We start from the raw sequence: 19,963 nt of genomic DNA on the forward strand, positions 1-19,963 counted from the left end.
TACTCTCAGGTGGAATTTTTACAAGCTGACATACTATTAATTGAATTAAACAAAGTAAATATCCAGTTTCAAAATCCACTACTAAAGTTATACAACTTGCGTTTTTATCACAACAAAAATAACATTGTCTGGCTATAAATCTGACAGGCAAAAACTTTTTCAAAAAATCTTTTTCACTGCATTTTTCAAATCCGACTTTTGTTCCGGTGAGTGCTCATACTGTTCGTGCATTCTGCTATTATTATACACATCCAATTTTTAAAGATATTTTCCAAGACTCCAGTGTGCCTGAGAAAAAGATACTCAGTTCTCAGTATTATGTTTATCCCTGATTTAAAACAGTCTTCAAACACGGTATGAGACTGCCAGTGTATTGCTTTAGGGAGAAAGTTTCTAACAATGCCCTCAGGGCTGTAGCAGAAAGTGCTTTGTATCAAGCACAGTGCCTCCCCTTCTCTAATCTTCAGACAACTAGAACACTAAATCCTTGAGTCCATGGCTTCAAGTGGATATCTCTACTTTCTTTCTGACCACAATGTACACTCATAAACTGGCTTCTGTTGGCTTTTCTTTTATAATTCAGGGCAGAACCATTATCCCTGAAGAATTGACAGTGATACCCTGAAAACCACTATCTCCCAAAGAAAGGTTATGTTTTGAGAGGGTTCTTTCAACTCCTCAACCTGGGTTTTACAACAACAGGAGCTAAGCCAAAAGAAATAGATTGGGGCTGTTAATTCATGTATGCATTTAATCAATCCAGAAATATTTCTTGAATACCTGGTTTATATTAAGCACTGGAAATTTATAAATGACAATCTTTTGACCTAAGGGACACAGTAGAAAAGATCATTAATAAAGCAAAAAGTATAGGGTGAGCTGAACACGTGTGTTGTACAGCTCACTTAATGGGATGAGAGGAAGAGGAATAAGGCAAGTATCCAGGAGGATGTGCTATTTAATCTAGAAGCCCAGAAGAAACTGAATGGGAAAAGTGTTGCAAGTGTTTTTTTTTTCAGATGTGGATTACGTTGAGCATTGAATAGAAAACAAGACCAGTATGTGTAAAGTATTCAGTATGTGCCAGGAATTTTACATTCATAAGCTCCATTAATTCTCCACACCAGCCACACTGAGCTGGATAATATTCTCATCTAACAGAAGAGGAGATTTAGGCTCAGAGGGACCCAAGTTTATATGATAAACAGCAGAGCCAGAAACTGAACTCAGGTCATCATACCCCAAAGTCTTTCCTCTCTCCCCCAAGCATGGTGCTCACTATCCCAAATAAGAAGGAGAGAAGATAGACAGAAGAAATCAATCAACAATATAGATCAACAGCATGACTTTTCATCTGCTAGTGATATTTGTGTAGCAGGAAGGCAATTGTGCATTCATCTTTACAAGTTGCACTGTGGGATTCTACCTTATCATAAAGGTAAACCTGATAATTGGTGCTTTGCACTCAAGACCACTTTAACTCCATATACTTTATCTGCAAAGTTGAAAGGAATTTATGCTGAGCCTCTTCTGAAGCCTAAAACCAGTCTTTGGCTTATTACAACCCTCGAACTTGAGCCATTCTTCAGTTGTGATGCAGGTCAATCCAGGGATCCCTCTCCCAATTGTTCCCATCCCCCTCTATCAGCTCCTCAGATCAACCCTTCAAACCAAAGAAGCCCAACAGGTCACTTCTGTCTTGAGATTAAGCAGGAAGGATTGATAATAGCCTCCTGGAAACTAGTAATTCCTTAAACATGGCTTGTAGCAAGGATAATCAATGACTTACACCGAAGATGGTACAGCTCTCTGCAGACGATGGTCTTTAGTACCTTGCTTCTCAAAGGCTTGTCCTTAAGCCAGCAGCCTTAGCATCACCCAGGAATTTACTAGAAATGTAGAACCTCAGCTTTCACCCCAAACCTACTGAATCAGAATATACATTTTTAAACAAAATATCCATGTAATTCTTAAGCACTACCAAGCCTGACAAACACTGGTTTAGAAAAGTAATGCTGCTTTCTGCTAATAAATGTGTTTCCTTCTGCAGGGATTCTATATCACTGTTAGAGTCTGTAAACAAGTCAGAATGGCACCTGGCAAATGTTAGAGTCTGTAAACAAGTCTGGATGGCGCCTAGCAAAATGCCAGAGGGAGTGGTTTGAGAAGTAACGCCAGCGAGCCTTTAAGTATGGAGATTCCTTATTGGTTGACTGCTGTATCTAGTTTATGCTAATTAAGATAAGCTGTGTGGAATGTATAAATACTGCTCCTGTCCTACAATAAACAGCTCCCACTCCTGCTGTATCAATCTACACAAGTTGTTCATCACCCCCGGTTATTTTGCTGCAGCCGGACTGCAGCATATCTCTATATTAATATTCACTCAAATTCTCTCAGAGGGGTATGTATGTATAAAGCAGTGGTGTCCAAATATATGTTCACCTTAGAGGACCTCACTCCCAACAGCCACATATATTTTGTAGGAATGGGGAGCAGAGAGGTTAAGCAAATTAGAAGACTATTAACCTAAATTATCAATTTTGGACATGCTGAAACATTTGAGTAAGGGTTTTGTGTCTGGATAGATTTTAAGATCAATTTTCCCTTTGAGTATGGATCTTGTCCATGTGGATCTTGTCCATGATACCTCTCTGAGCTTCAGTGCTCATTAGTAAACTGAAGATAATATTGTATATGCTTCATAGGAGTTTTTGAGCAACAAAAAGGCTCAGCACAGATGCTCACTCAGCAAATAGAACCTTCAGCTTCATTATCTAGAATAAGATAAATACAGGAAAATAGGTGAATAAAGTATACCAGATGATTATTGTGTAAAATAGCTAATAGGGTAGCAGGAATTTATTTATGTGGTTAACCGATTAGTCTTTATGATATACTAAGATTTAGCCACAAACAAAAAAGATGTAGTGCCCAATTTTCCATTTCCTTTTTTCCTTATTACAGAAATGCATATGAATAAAAGAATATCTTGAAAATTTTGAAAAACTACAAAGATGAAAATTTTAAAAACCCACTTACATCCACTACTCAGAGACAAGAAATTAATATTTTGGGTTATATCTTGCCTGTATTTATTCTTGCATAAAAATGTGTTTATATATGCAAACAGTTTTATAGTGCATGAAATGTTTTCTAACTTGCTATGTTCACCTAAACAACCAACTTAGCATATCGCTAAAAGCACTGACATCAGATGCAGACTGCCAGTATCCCTGGCTCTGTCCCCATGAAGCCATATAAGCCCAGCCAGAGAACTTTACCCTGCTATGCTGTCATGCTTCAATTCCTGCATCAATAAAATGGGAATAGTAATGGTGGGAACCTTGCTGGGTTGTTGGAGGATTAGAGAAAAAATAGTCTCTATAAAAACAAAATATTACTTAGTACACAAGAAGTTCTAGGAAGATATCTATTCTGATTATCAGCTCTGTATTAGAATATCTGTTAAGACATAAAATATTCTACTATAAAATCATTTTAGACATTTGTCCATTTTTATACTGTACTTAACATGGTTTGAGTTTTTGTGAAAAGATTAATTTCATTTTAAAGCTGTTTGTTTTTTTCCTGCCATAATAAATAATCCATTTACATGGGCATTTCTGCACATACTTTTCAACGTTTTCTTAGGATATAATCCCAGAATTAGAATTTAATAGTAAATAAAATTATCATTTTACCAATGTTGAAGTATGGATACAATTTGATGGGAGGGACAGTGACATAATTCAGATCTGCTGGAGATCTTGAAAGACTTGAGGAATTTAGACTCTTCAGAGGAATATGTCCAAAGTTAGAAAAAAAAGTAAAGAGAGACTACCCAGCAACTTTATCTACTTTAAAATGAGGGCTAAACTACAGCTGTGGCTCAGAGAGGAAAGGATGATATCTTTGTGCTTTTGCCAGACATAAAAATAGTCTAGTGAATGATTTTGATTACTAGATTACTATTTTTTTTTTTAAGTTGGTACAATGCTGCTGCCATATGAGCTGCTAGACTTGGACTTTTCTTTGGCACAGAGATCATTACTGAACAGCAAAGCCACGGCTTTTGGAGCCAACTGAGACTGAACTCAAATTCACAGACCCTTGGCAAATCAAACACTATGCATGTGTCACTTTGTGAGCCTCGTGTACTGTTTCTAAGCCATCCAAACCCACGTGATTATGCAGCCTTCTGTTCCTCTGCAGAGCTGAGAGTGGCACACCCACCTGCATTTTCATTTGACGCAGAACCCTCAGCATCTGGGCATCTCCTTCCTATTTCTGAGCATGGCTCTGCCTAGATATAGTACAGGCTTCTCATTAAACGTGCTTCACTCCTGATTTCATTCTCCCATAACTACTAATGTGAAATAATATCACCACTAAAAATTACACGGAAGGGCAGCAATTGTCATATCTCTGATAGCTTTTACAGAGGTATGAAATGTGCTATATTGGAAGATCATTTCATAATGGAATGGGTGCTTAATATTTGCTTTGGGACAAGGTCATGAAATTTGGTATATACCTCATACTACTAAGAAAGTAAAATCAATTAAGTAACAGATCAGACACTCATCTAATCCTCTCTGATGGGCTATTATTGATGACCAATAATATAAAAATAACAGTTATCCCTGAATATGGATCACTTAGTTTCACTAGTCTCAGATGCAAAGACTTCTTTATTGTTACAAAGAGACTAAGAATATAGATGAATCTCTTGAGCTCAGTCTCTACTGGACTAAGATGGGGAAATCATCCAGTTCTTAAGATAATCTCACATGAAAGTGGATTCAATGATTGTATAATACCCACAGTAGGACTTCTAATTTCTGCTTCTTCAGTATCTTTTCTAGAAACTCTGAAACATTTTCCTTAGTTTAAGTTCACTGTTTCATTTCTGCCTTTTCTACATAGAAAATATTATTGAAAATAAAATCATAAATAATAATAAAATACTTTGGGCTATAGTTTTATTTCACTTAACCATTCCTTAAATAATAGTCCAGATGCCAGTTTATCTTTTATTTTCTTCTCTAAAGTAATCTATAGTCCCTCAAGATTTTTGTCTTTACCCCTTATGTTGATAATAAAAAATTCTATTCATGTAGCCCCAACCCAACTCTACAGTTTTAAAGTCATATATGAACTACCTAGTGCATACTTGGAACTTATTCTATTAATATGACAAATGTTTAGTGACTTCTATGCATGTAATTATTATTGTTGCTATTGTTGGTTACAATGGTAAATAAAATGCATTTCTTGTTCTCATGAAACTCATCTTCTATTACCAAACAGAAACCCCAAAAGTAGCACATCAAAAACTAAATCATCATTTTACTTTTAACCTAAGATTCAGTAGTTTTTATTATTTTAATGTGGTTAATGAAATTATATATATATNTCTATATATATGTGTGTGTATATATATATATATATATATATATATATATATATATATATATATTTATATACATATATATAATTATATAAATAAATTTGTAATTATTGAACTATTTTTTTCTTTCTTTGTTATAATTTGGTATTTTTCCAATGCTGACCACATATTACCTATATCTCTATTGGTACCCAAAATTCAACATTTCATCATGTTCACCCCAAATTTGCTTTTCCTCATATTTTTCTGGTGTAAGTCCTGATGTCATTATTTACTTGGTTAAATTCACTCTACATTTTTTCAAATATCTATTCATGTATTAATTCCTCAAATATTTGATATACAATATTCTGTTTAAGATATAGTTCTAAATGCTGAAGGCATATAGATGAATTAAACACTTCAAACTTCCACACTCAAATAAATATTAAATCCTCACAAATAACTATAAAAAATAAGGAAGTTTCTGGGAAGTATCTTTCAAATATGTTCCCTTGTTCTTCTTTTAAATAGCAGCTTTTTGAGATATAATGCAAACTATAAAGTTAACCCTTTTAAAGAATACAACTCAGTGGCTTTCAGCTCTTCAGAGTTGTGAAACCATCACCATGGTTCATCATAAAATATTTTCACACATCAGAAGAAAAGCTTGTGCCTATGAGCATTCATTCATCTGCTTCCCCTTTCCAACTCTTGGCAAGTATTTATCTACTATCTCTTTCTATGGATTTGCCTATTCTAGACATTTCAGATAAATGAAATCACATAATATGTGATGTCATATTTTCTTTCATTGAACATGTTTTCAAGCTCGTCTATGTTGTATTCTATATCATTAGTTCATTATTTTTTATGGATGACTAATCTTCCACTATTTGTAAAAAATCACAATTTGCTTAGCCATTCATCCACTAATGCACATTTAGGTTATTTCTGCCTTTGGGCTATTATCAATAATATTTCTGTAAACATTTGTGTACAAGTTTCTATGGTATGAGTTTTAACATCAATTTGGTGTCTTTTTAGTATATTCTCTTTGTTATATTCCTAGCAGCAGAATTATTGGATCATGCAGTAACTCTTTGTTTACCATTTCAAGGAAATGCCAAACTGGCACTACCTCAGGATTCCAATATCTCCACATCATCACCAGAACTTAATTTCCACTTTTATAGCCATTCAAATGAGTATGGAGTTGTATCACATTGTGTTTTTAGTCTGTATTTCTGTTATGACCAATGATGTTGAACATCTTCTCATGTGCCTATTGGTCTTTTGTACTCTATTCTTGTAGAAATGTCTACTTATACTCTTTACCCATTTTAACTGGGCTATTTATCTTTTAATTATTGAGTTCTTTATATATTATGGATATAAGTCTATCAATAGATACATGATTTGCAAATATTTTCCCCCAGTCTGCGAAATGTCCATTCATTTTGTTAATGGTGTTCCTTGAAGCAAAACAATAAAAAAATGAAGAAGTCCAAATTATTTATATCGTCTTTTGTAATTTGTGCTTTTGGAGTCATGTATAAAAACATTGAATTCATTAACTAATTCTAGAAGTTTTCTGGTGGAGTTTTTTGGATCCTCTAAGTAATGAATCATGTCACAGCAGACTACTCAGGGAAGTCAAGGCCAGTGGCCCAGACCCACCCATACCGTCCTGTGCAGGGCCCAGGCACACAGCACACCTGGTCTACCCTTTCCCGGTGTGGCAGACATTTGCCAGAACATAGCCTCTGGTTCAGGGCTGCCTACTCTGACCAGCAGAATACCATGAAAGCTGAGATCCAGCCCAGACCACCCACATCAGCCCACATGGGATCCAGGATCTCAGTAGGCATGGTTTACCCCTCCCTCAGCAGGGCAGACACTGCCAGACTTTTTGACACAAGACTGCCCCTTCCTACCAGCAGACTACCGTGGAAGGTCAAGCCCAAAGTCCCAGATCCACCTACACCAGCCTCTGCAGGGCCCAGGCACACAGCATGCCTAGTCCAGCCTTTTACCAGCAGGGTAGACACTTGCCAGACCCTAGCCTCTGGTGCAGGATCACCCCTTCTGACCAGCACACTACCACAGGAGATCAACCCCAATGGCCCAGATCTACCCACTCAAACTTACACAGGTCCCAGATCCAGGATACAGTAGCATCCATTGAGGGAAACCAGCAGGGTCTGGAAGCCCAATATCAAGGTGAGGCACAGACAATCTGTATGAGTACTACAAGAGTATAGGGAGGCAACTGTAATATCTCAGATCTACACCACAAGAAAGGAAGACACATAGACAATATGAAAAAAAAAAAGGGAGGAAAATGCCCCAAACAAACCAGGACACTATAAAAACAGAACTTATGCACAGTGAAGCTGATGAAATGTCGGAGAAGGAGTTCAGTAGGTTCATAATTAACATGATCTGTGAATTAAAGAATGATCTAAATGAGCAAATATAAGCAAAAATTGATCTCTCCAACAATGAGATAATACAGCAAATACAGTTAGCAAAAGATTACTTCAAGAGAGAGATAGAGACCCTGAAAAAAAAAGTCAGAAATCCTTGAAATAAAGGATACAATAAATCAAATTAAAAAACTCAATAGAAAGCATAACCAACAGACTAGATCTCTTGGAAGAAAGAATGTCAGATAATGAAGACAAAGTTCACAATCTGGAAAATAAAGTTGATTTCAAGGTGAAGAAAGTTATAAACCATGAACAGAACATCCAAGAATTATGGAACAGCATCAAAAGACCAAATCTAAGAGTTATTGCAGTAGAGGAAGGCATAGAGTGTCATTCCAAAGGAATGCACAATCTCTTCAATGAGATAATATCAGAAAATTTCCCAAGCATGAAGAAAGAATTGGAAAATCAAATACAAGAGGCTTACAGGACACCAAATGTACAAAATTACAACAGATCTACACCAAGGCACAATATAATGAAAATACCTAGCATACAGAATAAGGATAGAATCTTAAAAGCCGCAAGACAAGGAATCAGATCACATTCAGGGGAGACCAATTCTTATATCAGCAGATTTTTCAACCCAGACCTTCAAAGCCAGGAGATCCTAGAACAACATATACTAAGCTCTGGAAAAAAAAAAGATGCCAATTAAAAATCTTATATCCAGCAAAACTAAATTTTAGATTTGATGATGAAATAAAAACCTTCCATGATAAACAAAAGTTAAAAGAATTCACAAGTAGAAAACCTGCACTACAGAACATCCTCAGCAAAGTATTCCAAGAAGAGGAAATGAAAAACAATGATGAAAATCAGCAGAGGGAGGGATTACACTAAAGGAAAAACTGATCAGAGGAGAAACCAAGTCACATTAAATACAAAAAATAAACAAAAATGGCTGAGAATACAAATCATGTCTCAATTATAACCCTGAATGTTAATGAGAGAATATACTTTCTTCTCAGCAGCAAATGGATCCTTCTCTAAAATAGACCATATGCTATGTCGCAAAGCAACTCTTAGGAAATATAAAAAAAGTAGAGATTCTACACTGCATTGTATCAGACCATAATGGAATGAAATTAGAAATCAATGGTAAAAGAAGAAATAAAAGCCACTGCAACACCTGGAGACTAAATAATATGCTACTGAATGAACAATGAGTTACAGAAGACATCAAGGAGAAGATTAAAAAGTTTTTAGAGGTGAATGAGAACACAGATACAACATACCAAAATCTCTGAGACACTATGAAAGCAATTCTAAGAGGAAAGTTCATTGCATGGAGTTCATTCCTTAAAAGAAAAAAAGTCAACCAATAAATGACTTAACACTACATCTCAAAGTCCTAGAAAAAGAAGAACAAATTAACACCAAAAGCAGTAGAAGACAGGAAATAATTAAAGTCAGAGCTGAAATCAATCAAATTGAAACAAAAGAAACAATTGAAAAAATTGACAGAACAAAAAGTTGGCTCTTTGAAAAAATAAAATTGACAGACCCTTAGCCATGCCTTTGAAGAGAAGGAGAGAGAAAACTCAAATCACTAACATATCATGAAAAAGGAAATATCACAACAGACACTACATAAATACAGAAGATAATTAGAAATTATTTTGAAAACCTGTACCCCAATAAAATAGAAAATATTGAAGGCATCAGCAAATTTGTAGAGTCATATAATTTGCCCAAATTGAATCAGGATGATATACACAATTTAAACTGATCAATTTCAAGTGATGAAATAGCACACCATCAAAAGTCTACCAATCAAGGAAAGCCCAGGACAGCCAAGTTCTACAAGACCTTTAAAGAAGAACTAATATGAACACTCTCCAATTTATTTCAGGAAATAGAAAAAGAGGCAGCACTTCCAAACTCATTCTATGAGGCCAGTATCACTCTGATTCCAAAACCAGGCAAATACACATAAAAAAATAAAACTTCAGACTAATATCTCTAATGAACATAGATGCAAAAATTCTCAATAAAATTCTGGCAAATCAAATACAAAAACATATCAAAAAGATCATGCACCATGATCAAGTGGATTTCATCCCACAGATGCAAGGTGCTTCAACATATGGAAATCAATAAATGTAATCCATCACATCAATAGATTTAAATATAAGAGTCATGTGTACATCTCAATAGACGCAGAAAAAGCATTTGACAAATAGAGCACTCCTTTATGTTCAAAACACTAGAAAATCTAGGGATAACAGGAACATATTTCAACATCATAAAGGATATCTATGTTAAGCCCCAGGCCAACATCATTCTAAATGGAGAAAAACTGAAGGCATTCCCTCTGAAAACTAGAACAAGACAGGGATGCCCTCTTTCACTACTTCTATTTAACATAGTTCTTGAAATACTGGCCCCGAGCAATTAGACAGATGAAAGAAATTAAAGGGATACATATAGGAAAATAAGAACTCAAATTGGCACTATTTGCTGATGATATGATTCTATACCTGGAAGACCTTAAATGTTCCACCAGGAAATTTCTAGAACTAGTAAATGATTTCAGCAATATAGCAGGATATAAAATCAACACCCATAAATCAAAGGCATTTAGGTGTATCTGTGGACAAATTCTCAGAAAGGAAAATGAGGAAAACTACCCCATTCTCAACAGCCTCAAAAATAAAAAAATATTTGGGAATCAACATAATGAAAGAGGTGAAAGATCTATATAATGAAAATTGCAGAAGCTTAAAAAAAGAAATAAAAGAAGACCTTATAAGATGGAAAGATCTACCTTGCTCTTGGATAGGCAGAATTAATTTTATCAAAATGACCATACTTCCAGAAGCATTATACAGATTTAATGCAATTCTGACCAAAATTCCAATGGCATTCCTCATAGAAATAGAAAAAGAAATCATGAAATTCAAGTGTAAAAATAAGAGTCCCAGAATAGCTAAAGCAATCCTTAGCAGGAAGAATGAAGCAGGTGACATCACTATACCAGATCTTAAACTATACTACAGAGCAATAGTATCAAAACAGCATGGTATTGGGACAAAAACAGACTGATAGACCAATGATACAGAATAGAAGACACAGAGACTAACCCACAAAACTACAATTATCTTATATTAGACAAAGGTGCCAAGAACATGCATTGGATAAGAGACAGCCTCTTCAACAAATGGTGCTGGGAAAACAGGGAATCCATATGCCACAAAATGAAATTAAACCCCTATCCCTCACCATGCACAAAACTCAACTCAGAATGGATCAAGGACTTAGGAATACAACCAGAAACCCTGCGTCTAATAGAAGAAAAAGTAGGCTCTAATTTCCATCATGTGGGATTTAGGCCCCAACTTCCTTAATAAGACTCCTGTGGCACAAGAATTAAAATTAATAATCAATAAATGGGATGGATTCAAACTAAAAAGTTTCTTCTCAGCAAAAGAAACAATCTGTGAGGTGAATAGAGAGCCTACACCCTGGGAGCAAATGTTTACCTCTCACATCAGATAGAGCACTAATCATTAGGGTATATAAAGAACTCAAAAAGCTGGACATCAAAAACAAAAAACAAAAACAAAAACAAAAAAAAAACAAACAAACTAATAACCCAATCAATAAATGAACCAAGAAACCAAAGAGACACTTCTCAGAAGATGATATATAATCAAGCAACAAACAAATGAAAAAAATGTTCATCATCACTAGCAATTAGAGAAAGGCAAACCAAAACCACTCTAAGATTTCATCACACTCCAGTCAGAATGGCAGCTATTATGCATACAAACAACAATAAGTGTTGGCAAGGATGTGGGGGAAAGGTACCCTCATACACTGCTGATGGAACTGCAAATTGGTGCAGCCAATATGGAAAGCAGTATGGAGATTCCATTTACCCAGCAATCCCTCTCCTCTGTCTATACCCAAAGGACTTAAAAACAGCATTCTACAGTGATACAGCCACATCAATATTTATAGCAGCTCAATTCACAATAGCTAAACTGTGAAAGCAAAGTAGATGCCCTTCAATAGATGGATAAAGAAACTATGGTATTACATACACAATGGAATGTTACTCAGCATTAAAAGAGAATAAAATCATGGCATTTGCAGGTAAATGGATGGAGTTGAAGAATATCATGATAAGCGAAGTAAGCCAAACCCCAAAAAACCAAAGACCGAATGCTCTCTCTGATAAATAGATGCTAATCCATAATGGTGGGCAGGGGAGGGGGCATGGGAAAAATGGAGAAACTCTGATTGGGCAAAGGGGAGGGAGGGGTGGGTAGGAAGCATGGGGGCAAGAAATATGGTGGAATGAGAGGGACATCATTACCCTAAGTACATGTATGACTGCACACATGGTGCAACGTTATATTGTGTACAACCAGAGAAATGAAAGTTGTGCTGCAATTGTGCAGTGAGTCAAAATGTATTCTGTTGTCATATATACCTAATTAAAACAAATAAATTAATGTAGGTATTCTGACTGTGGGAATGTACAAGGAAGCATTTTTCTGGCGAGCAAACTCTTGTAGGTAAGAAGCACTCTGTTTCCCACGCTTGGAATGCCCAACAGTTTCTCCTTGAAGCTATTAAGACAACTATATAGGTGCACTATCCAGTTTCTATGGTGATGTCCTTGAAAAAAGGGCTCTGTGTTTATATTAGCCTGGACCTTATGTCAGTTATCTAGCATTTGTGTCTAAAGGAATACTAAATCATAATGTAGTCATGGTAATGAAAAGCTATGTAACTTGAGACAAGTAAATGTATCTGCTGGGAGGAGCAGCCACTTCTTTTCTTGCCTCTGCATTCTTTGTGTGTGTCTCCTTTGTTCACTTCTTTACAAATTAGTTTAAAACAAAGGTTGCCTAGTACAAAGCCATAAAGATGTAGTCCCATATTTTTTTTCTAAGAGTTTCATAGTTTAACTTTCATTGGGGCTCTGATCCAATTTTAGTTTATCTTTGTAGCTAGTGTGAAACAGAGGTTCAACTTCATTCTTTCACCTGTGAATATTCAGTTATTTCATAACCATTTGTTGAAAAGACTTGTCTTTTTCCTTTGACTTATCTTGGCCCTCCTGTCAAAACTACACTTATTATAAATATAGAGGGTTATTTGTTAACGTCTATTACTTTCTGTTGGTATATATGTATCCTTTGCCAGTACCACATTGTTTTCATCTATATCTCTGTAGTAAAATTCAAAATTTCTAAGTGTGCTCTATTTTGTTTTCTTTGAAGTTATAAATTGGGAAGTGTACTCTACCTTTGTAGAGACTGTTGCATTTATACTGGATCCCTTAACATTCCTTGTATGAATTTTAGATTTCCTTGCTAATTTCTGCTAGGCAGCTCATCTGGCCTCTGGACAAGGATTGCACTGAAGATGAGAATCGATTTGGGGAGTGTTGCTATCTTAAGATCAAGTCTTCTGCTTCCTGTTTTTGTTTCTACTGGGTTTTGGTCCATTATTGTATTTTGATTATTATTACATCTGCTATGGTTTGGATAAGTGTTCCTAAAGGTCCATGTAAAAGAACTGGGAGGTGGGTCCTGAGGACCTTAAAGAACCAAGGCCTAGAAGGAAGTTCTTAGGTCATTGAGGGTATGTGCTTCTGGGACCAAGCCTATCCCTTTCCCCCTCTTCCTGCTCCCCTTCTCTCCCTCTCTCCCTCTCCCTCTCCACCTCCCTCTCTCTCCTTCCTAGCTCAGAATGTGAGCAATTTGCTCTGACATGTGCTCCCTGCCATTGCCATATGGTGTCCTTACCAGAGGGCCAAAATATTACATATGCCGTGTTTCGGACAAGAACCTCCCAAACCATGAGCTTAAATAAATGATTTATTAAATTAAATAAATTATTTCACTTTAAAAGTTAATTGCTTCAGGTATTTTGTTTTCAAAACATAAAGCTGCAAATTATACCATTCAACTATGGAAAATGCTTAAAATGATTCCACTGGCTTCCTACCACACTCTGAATCAATTTTAAACTCTCCTCTCTGGTCCATGATGTTTTCAGTAGGTGGGCACCAACTCTCCTCTTTGACCTTATCTTAAAATCTGCCTAGCTGCCTTCTTAGTTTTTCTTCCTGTTCCTGAATAAGCCTGTATCAGATCTTTTGCTTTTTCTGTTCCCTCATCTGAAATTCACTCCCCTAAAATCTTTGCAAGACTAATTCCTTACCATCATTGCTATAATTTGGATCTGAAATATCACCCAAAGGACAATGTATTAAAGATTTGGTCCCTGGTTCAAGGCATCATTGGGAGGTAGGGAACCTTTAAGTGATGGGACATAGTGGGAGCAAGTAATGTCACTTAGAGAAGACACTGGGACCAGAGCCCCCTTCTGCGTCTCTCCCTTCAAACTGGCCACCATGAGGGAAACAACTCTTTCCACCGTATGCTGCACCCCCTACCCCCTGCTGCCCAATGATGTGCTGCTTCACCTCTGTCCCAGAAGAAATGAGGCCAAGTGAATATGAACTGAAACATATTACACCATGAGCAAAATAAGCCTTTTCTTCTTTACAGTTCATTACCTCAGGTATTTTGTCACACAACAGAAAGCTGACTAAATCAATTAAGTCTATCTTATATAGTCTTTTATTCAAGATGCCTTGGTGAGTATACCATCTTGAACAATGTTGCAAGACTCTAACATCTTGAACAATGTTTGATACATAGTTTTTATTCAATAAGTATGCTAAATGTTGCTGAATGGATTCCTATAAATATTTCTACATATCACTATAACTACAGTCATAAAGCATAAGAGTAGTAGATAATGTTTGACTAGAACCTATATGTTAGTATTTGTAGCTTAGGGGTTTACACTCATTATATAGTTTTATTTCCCACAAAAACATTACAGATAGGCTCAATCATTCACTCTCAGCTGACATGAAGACTCTGTGGTTTAGGATGCAGACTTAGTTAATGTTATTGGTCAGGTAACAGACAAAATATTCAAATCCATGTAGTTTGTCATCTAAACCTGTAACCACAAACCCTCTATGGCATCCTAGTGACTGAATAAGCATTTTTTTCCAGGGCCATTGATCTTCTGAGCACACTTTTGGTTCTGTGCATTCAAAAATGTATGTCTTTAATTATATTAAACTTAGAAAATTATCCAAAAAATGTTTAGTAAAGTCACTTGGTAGACAGCCTTGGATACCTTGTCAACTTTATTTTTATTCTCTTTGAACATAATAGGTGATACCATACTTGATTAAGTTATCATTTAATTTAATTGTTTTACATGTTAATGTGCACAATAAGATCAGATTATAGAAGATATTTTAGAGGTTAAAACTAACAAACTTTCTTTGGAGAAAGAAAACATCTCTTTTTGATGGAGTTTTATTTTGCCATATAGTCTGCTAGCAATTCCAACTCTCTCATAAAAATTTAAAATTTAAACTTTAGCCAAAAACAAACAACAAAAAAAGACAAATGACAAGCTTAGTTGAAAATGCATCAGTAAAAAAATTAAAACTTAATTTTATATGCCCTGATGGCAAAAGAAGTGTTATATATTTTAAGAATGCAGTTCAAAGAAGGAAAGAAAATCAGATTGCAGAATACATTATTACATTTTAGTATGAAATTAAGAAGTTATTTCAATATAAAATTTGGTGCTACCACTGTAATGAATCCAAAGTAAGAAAAAATAAATAATACAACTTAGAGATTTTCTTGTTATAATTACATATGAAGATCCACAGCATGTTAGAGTTTCTAAACATTTAATTACTTTCAATTTTTTCTTTAAAAACTTCTTTGAGCAATGCACATTCAATAGAAAATAATTAGTAAATCTTCTATTTTTCATTTTTTAAATACGTTTTATTTAGTTATATATGACAGTAGAATGCACATTGACATATCATATATAAGTGGAGTATAACTTCTCAATCTTCTGGTTGTACATGATGTAGAATTACACTGGTCATGTAACAATACATGCACATAGGGTTATAATGTCCTATTTATTCTAATAACCTTCCTACCCCTACCCCCATATCCCATCCTCTCCCTTCACTCCCTTCTGCCTAATATAAAGTAACTCTATACTTCCCTACCTCCATACCACTTTCTGTGAATTAGCATCCACATATCAGAGAAATCATTTGGTCTTTGGTTTTTGGGGATTGGCTTATTTTGCTTAGCATGATATTCTCCAGCTCCATCTATTTATTGGCAAATGGCATAATTTCATTCTTCTTTAAGGCTGAGTAATATTTCATTGTGTATATATACTACATTTTCTTTATCCATTCATCTGTTGAAGGACACCTAGTTTGGTTCCATAGTTTAGCTGCTATAAACGTTGATATGGCTACATCACTGTAGTATGCTGATTTTAAGTCCTTTGGGTATAAACCTAGGAGTGGGATAACTGGGTCTATGGTGGTTTCATTCCATGTTTTTGAGGCATCTCCATACTGCTTTCCATAATGGTTGCACCAATTTGCAGTCCCAGGATTATTTAGTATGTCTGACTGGACAACTTCAGTTAATGCCTTACATGGCCACTTTTTCTACTGCTAACCTAGTGCAGATGTGGAGTGTGATTGGTGAGTCCAAGCTGTCTTAAACACTCTTGCGTTTTCAATGCCTAGCACAGTGTTTGACACTTGAATGGTACTCCATGATATTTCGCTGACACTAAGTTGATATTAATTTTTAGATGTATCCTACTTTTAAATGTTACCAGGAAGAAAGCACATTGCCACTTAATTTATGACAAATTATTTCTTATTATTTTACATATTAATTATGCATTTATCCAAAATATGACTCTTAATTTATTTTGACATGGATTCATTACACTCATGTGAAAATGAAAATAGAAGCTACGAATTTAAACTCTTCATAAAATTTTTATGTTCAGAGAACAACTAATTGTGTTTTAGCTCAGAATTGCTGGAAGTGCCTGTTTCTCAGTACCATATAAATCTTCATGCTGCAAGAGCATCAAAGGGGAAATTACCAAAAATTGGGCTTTCCTCTTTTTTCTGAGATTTTTCTTACAAGCAGCTCCCATTCATTTTGTAATTTTGCTGCTGGTGGATCTTTGATCTTATCAGATGGTTCAGCAGAAAGCTTATAGATTACAGTATCAGAAATCATATCCCTCCTTAAATAGTCCTCAAGTTGTCTTTAACTGAAACCTCAAGACAATGAAATCATTCTGTCATTCCAGTAACTATTGCAATCAAGTTGGCACAAGTGCAGGCAAGGACATACATATATGTATATCCATGCAACTACATGTCTAACAGCATGGTGGTTTTCCATTGGTTGAAAGGTACATCCCAATTTCAGAAATGTTAATATGTGAAAAAGTTTACTTTTCAAATTGATGAAATATATTAAAATAATAAAAAAGGTGTCAGAAAGAAGACAAGAAATATGGGTGGGGATGGCATGTTTTATGTGTAATAAAATAGATGGAGCCCATAGCTCTTGCCTTCTCCTTGTAAAAAAAGCTCTTCTCATGCGAGAAATATCACCAGGAAAAGTTGCATACAAGCTCCTGTTAAATTTTAATTAAAATAAATTCTATTGGCTCATTTTATTAGTATTTATTAATAAACTCTAGTAGAGTCAGCACTCTTGTAGTTGATAAGGATATGATTAGGAATCAAAAGTTCAAACGTGTTACCTTCTAACGGGGAAAGCCCATATTGTAAATAAGTAAAAATTAATTAAACCAGATGAATCCAGAGTAATGCCTTTTGTCATGTTATTGATAGGGGATAATTGAAGTAGGAGGAATGATTTTTAGATTGGCAGTCAGGGAAGACCTAATTGAAAGCTGGATTCATTGACTGAAAGCACAAATGGATGGGTGAGTGAATGAATAGAAAGAGCCATTTAGAAATACTAACTTGGCATAGCTTTCACTTAACTTTCCTCATTTATTTATTTCTGCAACAGGAATCCCTGCTATATTCCAACTCCAAATTAAGGAGAAACGTCATCCATTTCTCCCCATTAGAAAAGCAGCTTTTTCCTCCGTATGAGCTGATTTAACCAACAAAATTTACACAAACCAGAGGATATTTCCCTGAATGGATTCGTGAGAGACTTTTAGTCATGATTAAAGTCGAATATAAATTATGGTTTATTTTTGACATCTAAATGTCATCATTTTATCAGAGAACTATGAAAATTGTCTTATTTTAAAAATATTTTCTATATATAATTAGCTGTCAATATTTCTTCAAGAGTTGTTTAAATTCTTGTTTTAATAAGGCAATTACTTTTAAAAAATGTAGAAACACCAAAATTATTAGTCTCTGTGGGTTTTTAAGAGGTTTACCATCCACATAAGCAAAATCTCTACAGAAAGTGTGGCTACAGTTTCATGTAAGTGTCACTTGGTGGCAGCATAACAAAATTGCTATAAAAGTTCTTAACTTGGAGAACTAAGTTCTTTAATGAATAAGCTGGTGAAAAACATTATAGCTATTTTGTAAAGTACAAAAAACATGTCAGTGTTTTTAATAAGTTACTGAGGAAAATCTCTTAAAATACCATATTATAAATGGTAAAAATTATAATTTCATTAATATAGCATTTATTTAAAAATATTTGTTGTTTCTATTGTCTGACAGGATCTGAGTTAAGAATTGGGCTAGAAAGATAAATTCATCATGGTCTCTATTATGGGCTGAGTTGTCCTAAAATTCTCATGTTGAAGTATGAAACCCCAGGACTGTAGAATGAGACTGTATTAGAGATAGGGTCTTCAATGGGGGAATCAGGTTGGAATGAGGTCATTAAGGTGAACTCCTATCTTCTATGACTGTTGTACTTCTAAGAAGAGGAGATCTGTACACAGACACACACAGAGGAAGACTGTACATAGTCACTGGGAGAAAATAGCCATATACAAGCTCAGGAAAGAGATTTCAGAAGAAACCAACCCTGCCAACATCTTGATCTGACTCTTAGCCTTCAGAATTATGAGAAAATAAATTTCTGTTGCATAAACTACCCAGTGGTATTTTATTACAGTAGCCAAGTAAATTAATAGTTTCCAGGCTTATGGGGCTAACATTGTTTTATCTTTCCCCAATATGGATCACTTCACAAATTTGCATGCCATCCTTGTGCAGGGGCATGCTAATTTTCTCTATATTGTTCCAGTTTTAGTATATGTGTTGTAGAAGTGAGCACATGGGGTTAGCATTCTTTAAAAAAGGGAGGGGGGAGAAGTAGCAGCAGCAGAGGGCAAGTATTTATAAGACAACATGACAGGTTTTATAATAGATGTATAGATGTATGATCAGATTGTGTCGGGGTCTTGTTGGAGAGTGGACACTTCAGATGATGGTGGGAGGCCCCATATAAGATTTAGTGTAAGATTTTGGGTGGTGAATAAGAATTTTCCATGTAGATAAATTGAAACATGAAGGAATGGCATTTAGGGAAAGAAGCTGTTGAAACTGGTGACGGATGGGAGTGCATGCTGTACTGTGAAAACGACACATCGTACTGATGGCTGATGCCTGAAGACAACATAGAAAGGTAAATTGGAAATAGAATTTGAAAGAGGCCATAATACATATGAAAGTATATACTAATTGTCCAAATCATTCCTTCTTTGAAAGGGGTTGAGGTGACATGGAAAATAGGTTAAAAGGATAAAGTAAATAAATATAGATAAAAATAAAAACAGATCAATAAGATATGGTAACCATAAGAACTAGGGTACTTGCAGTGACTGAGCTTAATTTAAAGGTTCTGAAGCCAGGACACAAATAGAAAGATAAGAATGTTAGAATAAGATAAGAAAGAATATGATAAGAAAGTTCATTTTCTTAGTGTTCATAAAGTATTTGAATTAAACAGGAAGGGCAATTATTACATTATATAGGGATATAATGAATATTCTCTTCAGCAGCATTTTGCTGTTTGTAGACAGATTTTGTTAGAACCTCGGTAGAAATAATCATCTATGGTGCAGTGTCTTCATGAGCTCTAAGACCATATCAAAACATGTTCCTAAAACACATTTGTAATAATGAATTTTGGTAAACATCTTAATGTTTAAATTAGCAGCA

At 35.2% G+C, this 19,963-nt stretch overlaps 1 protein-coding gene and 1 non-coding gene across 6 annotated transcripts in view; both read right to left on the reverse strand.

Moving 5' to 3' along the window:
- Magi2 (membrane associated guanylate kinase, WW and PDZ domain containing 2) overlaps positions 1-19,963 on the reverse strand; it is a 1,275,072-nt gene that overhangs the window by 1,117,703 nt on the left and 137,406 nt on the right. The window lies entirely within an intron of this gene.
- LOC125611416 lies at positions 18,971-19,076 on the reverse strand. Its single transcript, XR_007341614.1, has one exon. It is a non-coding gene; the product is annotated as a U6 spliceosomal RNA (small nuclear RNA).

Source organism: Marmota marmota, unplaced genomic scaffold (genome assembly GCF_001458135.2).
Source record: "Marmota marmota marmota unplaced genomic scaffold, marMar, whole genome shotgun sequence".
NCBI classification, from domain to species: Eukaryota; Metazoa; Chordata; class Mammalia; order Rodentia; family Sciuridae; genus Marmota; species Marmota marmota.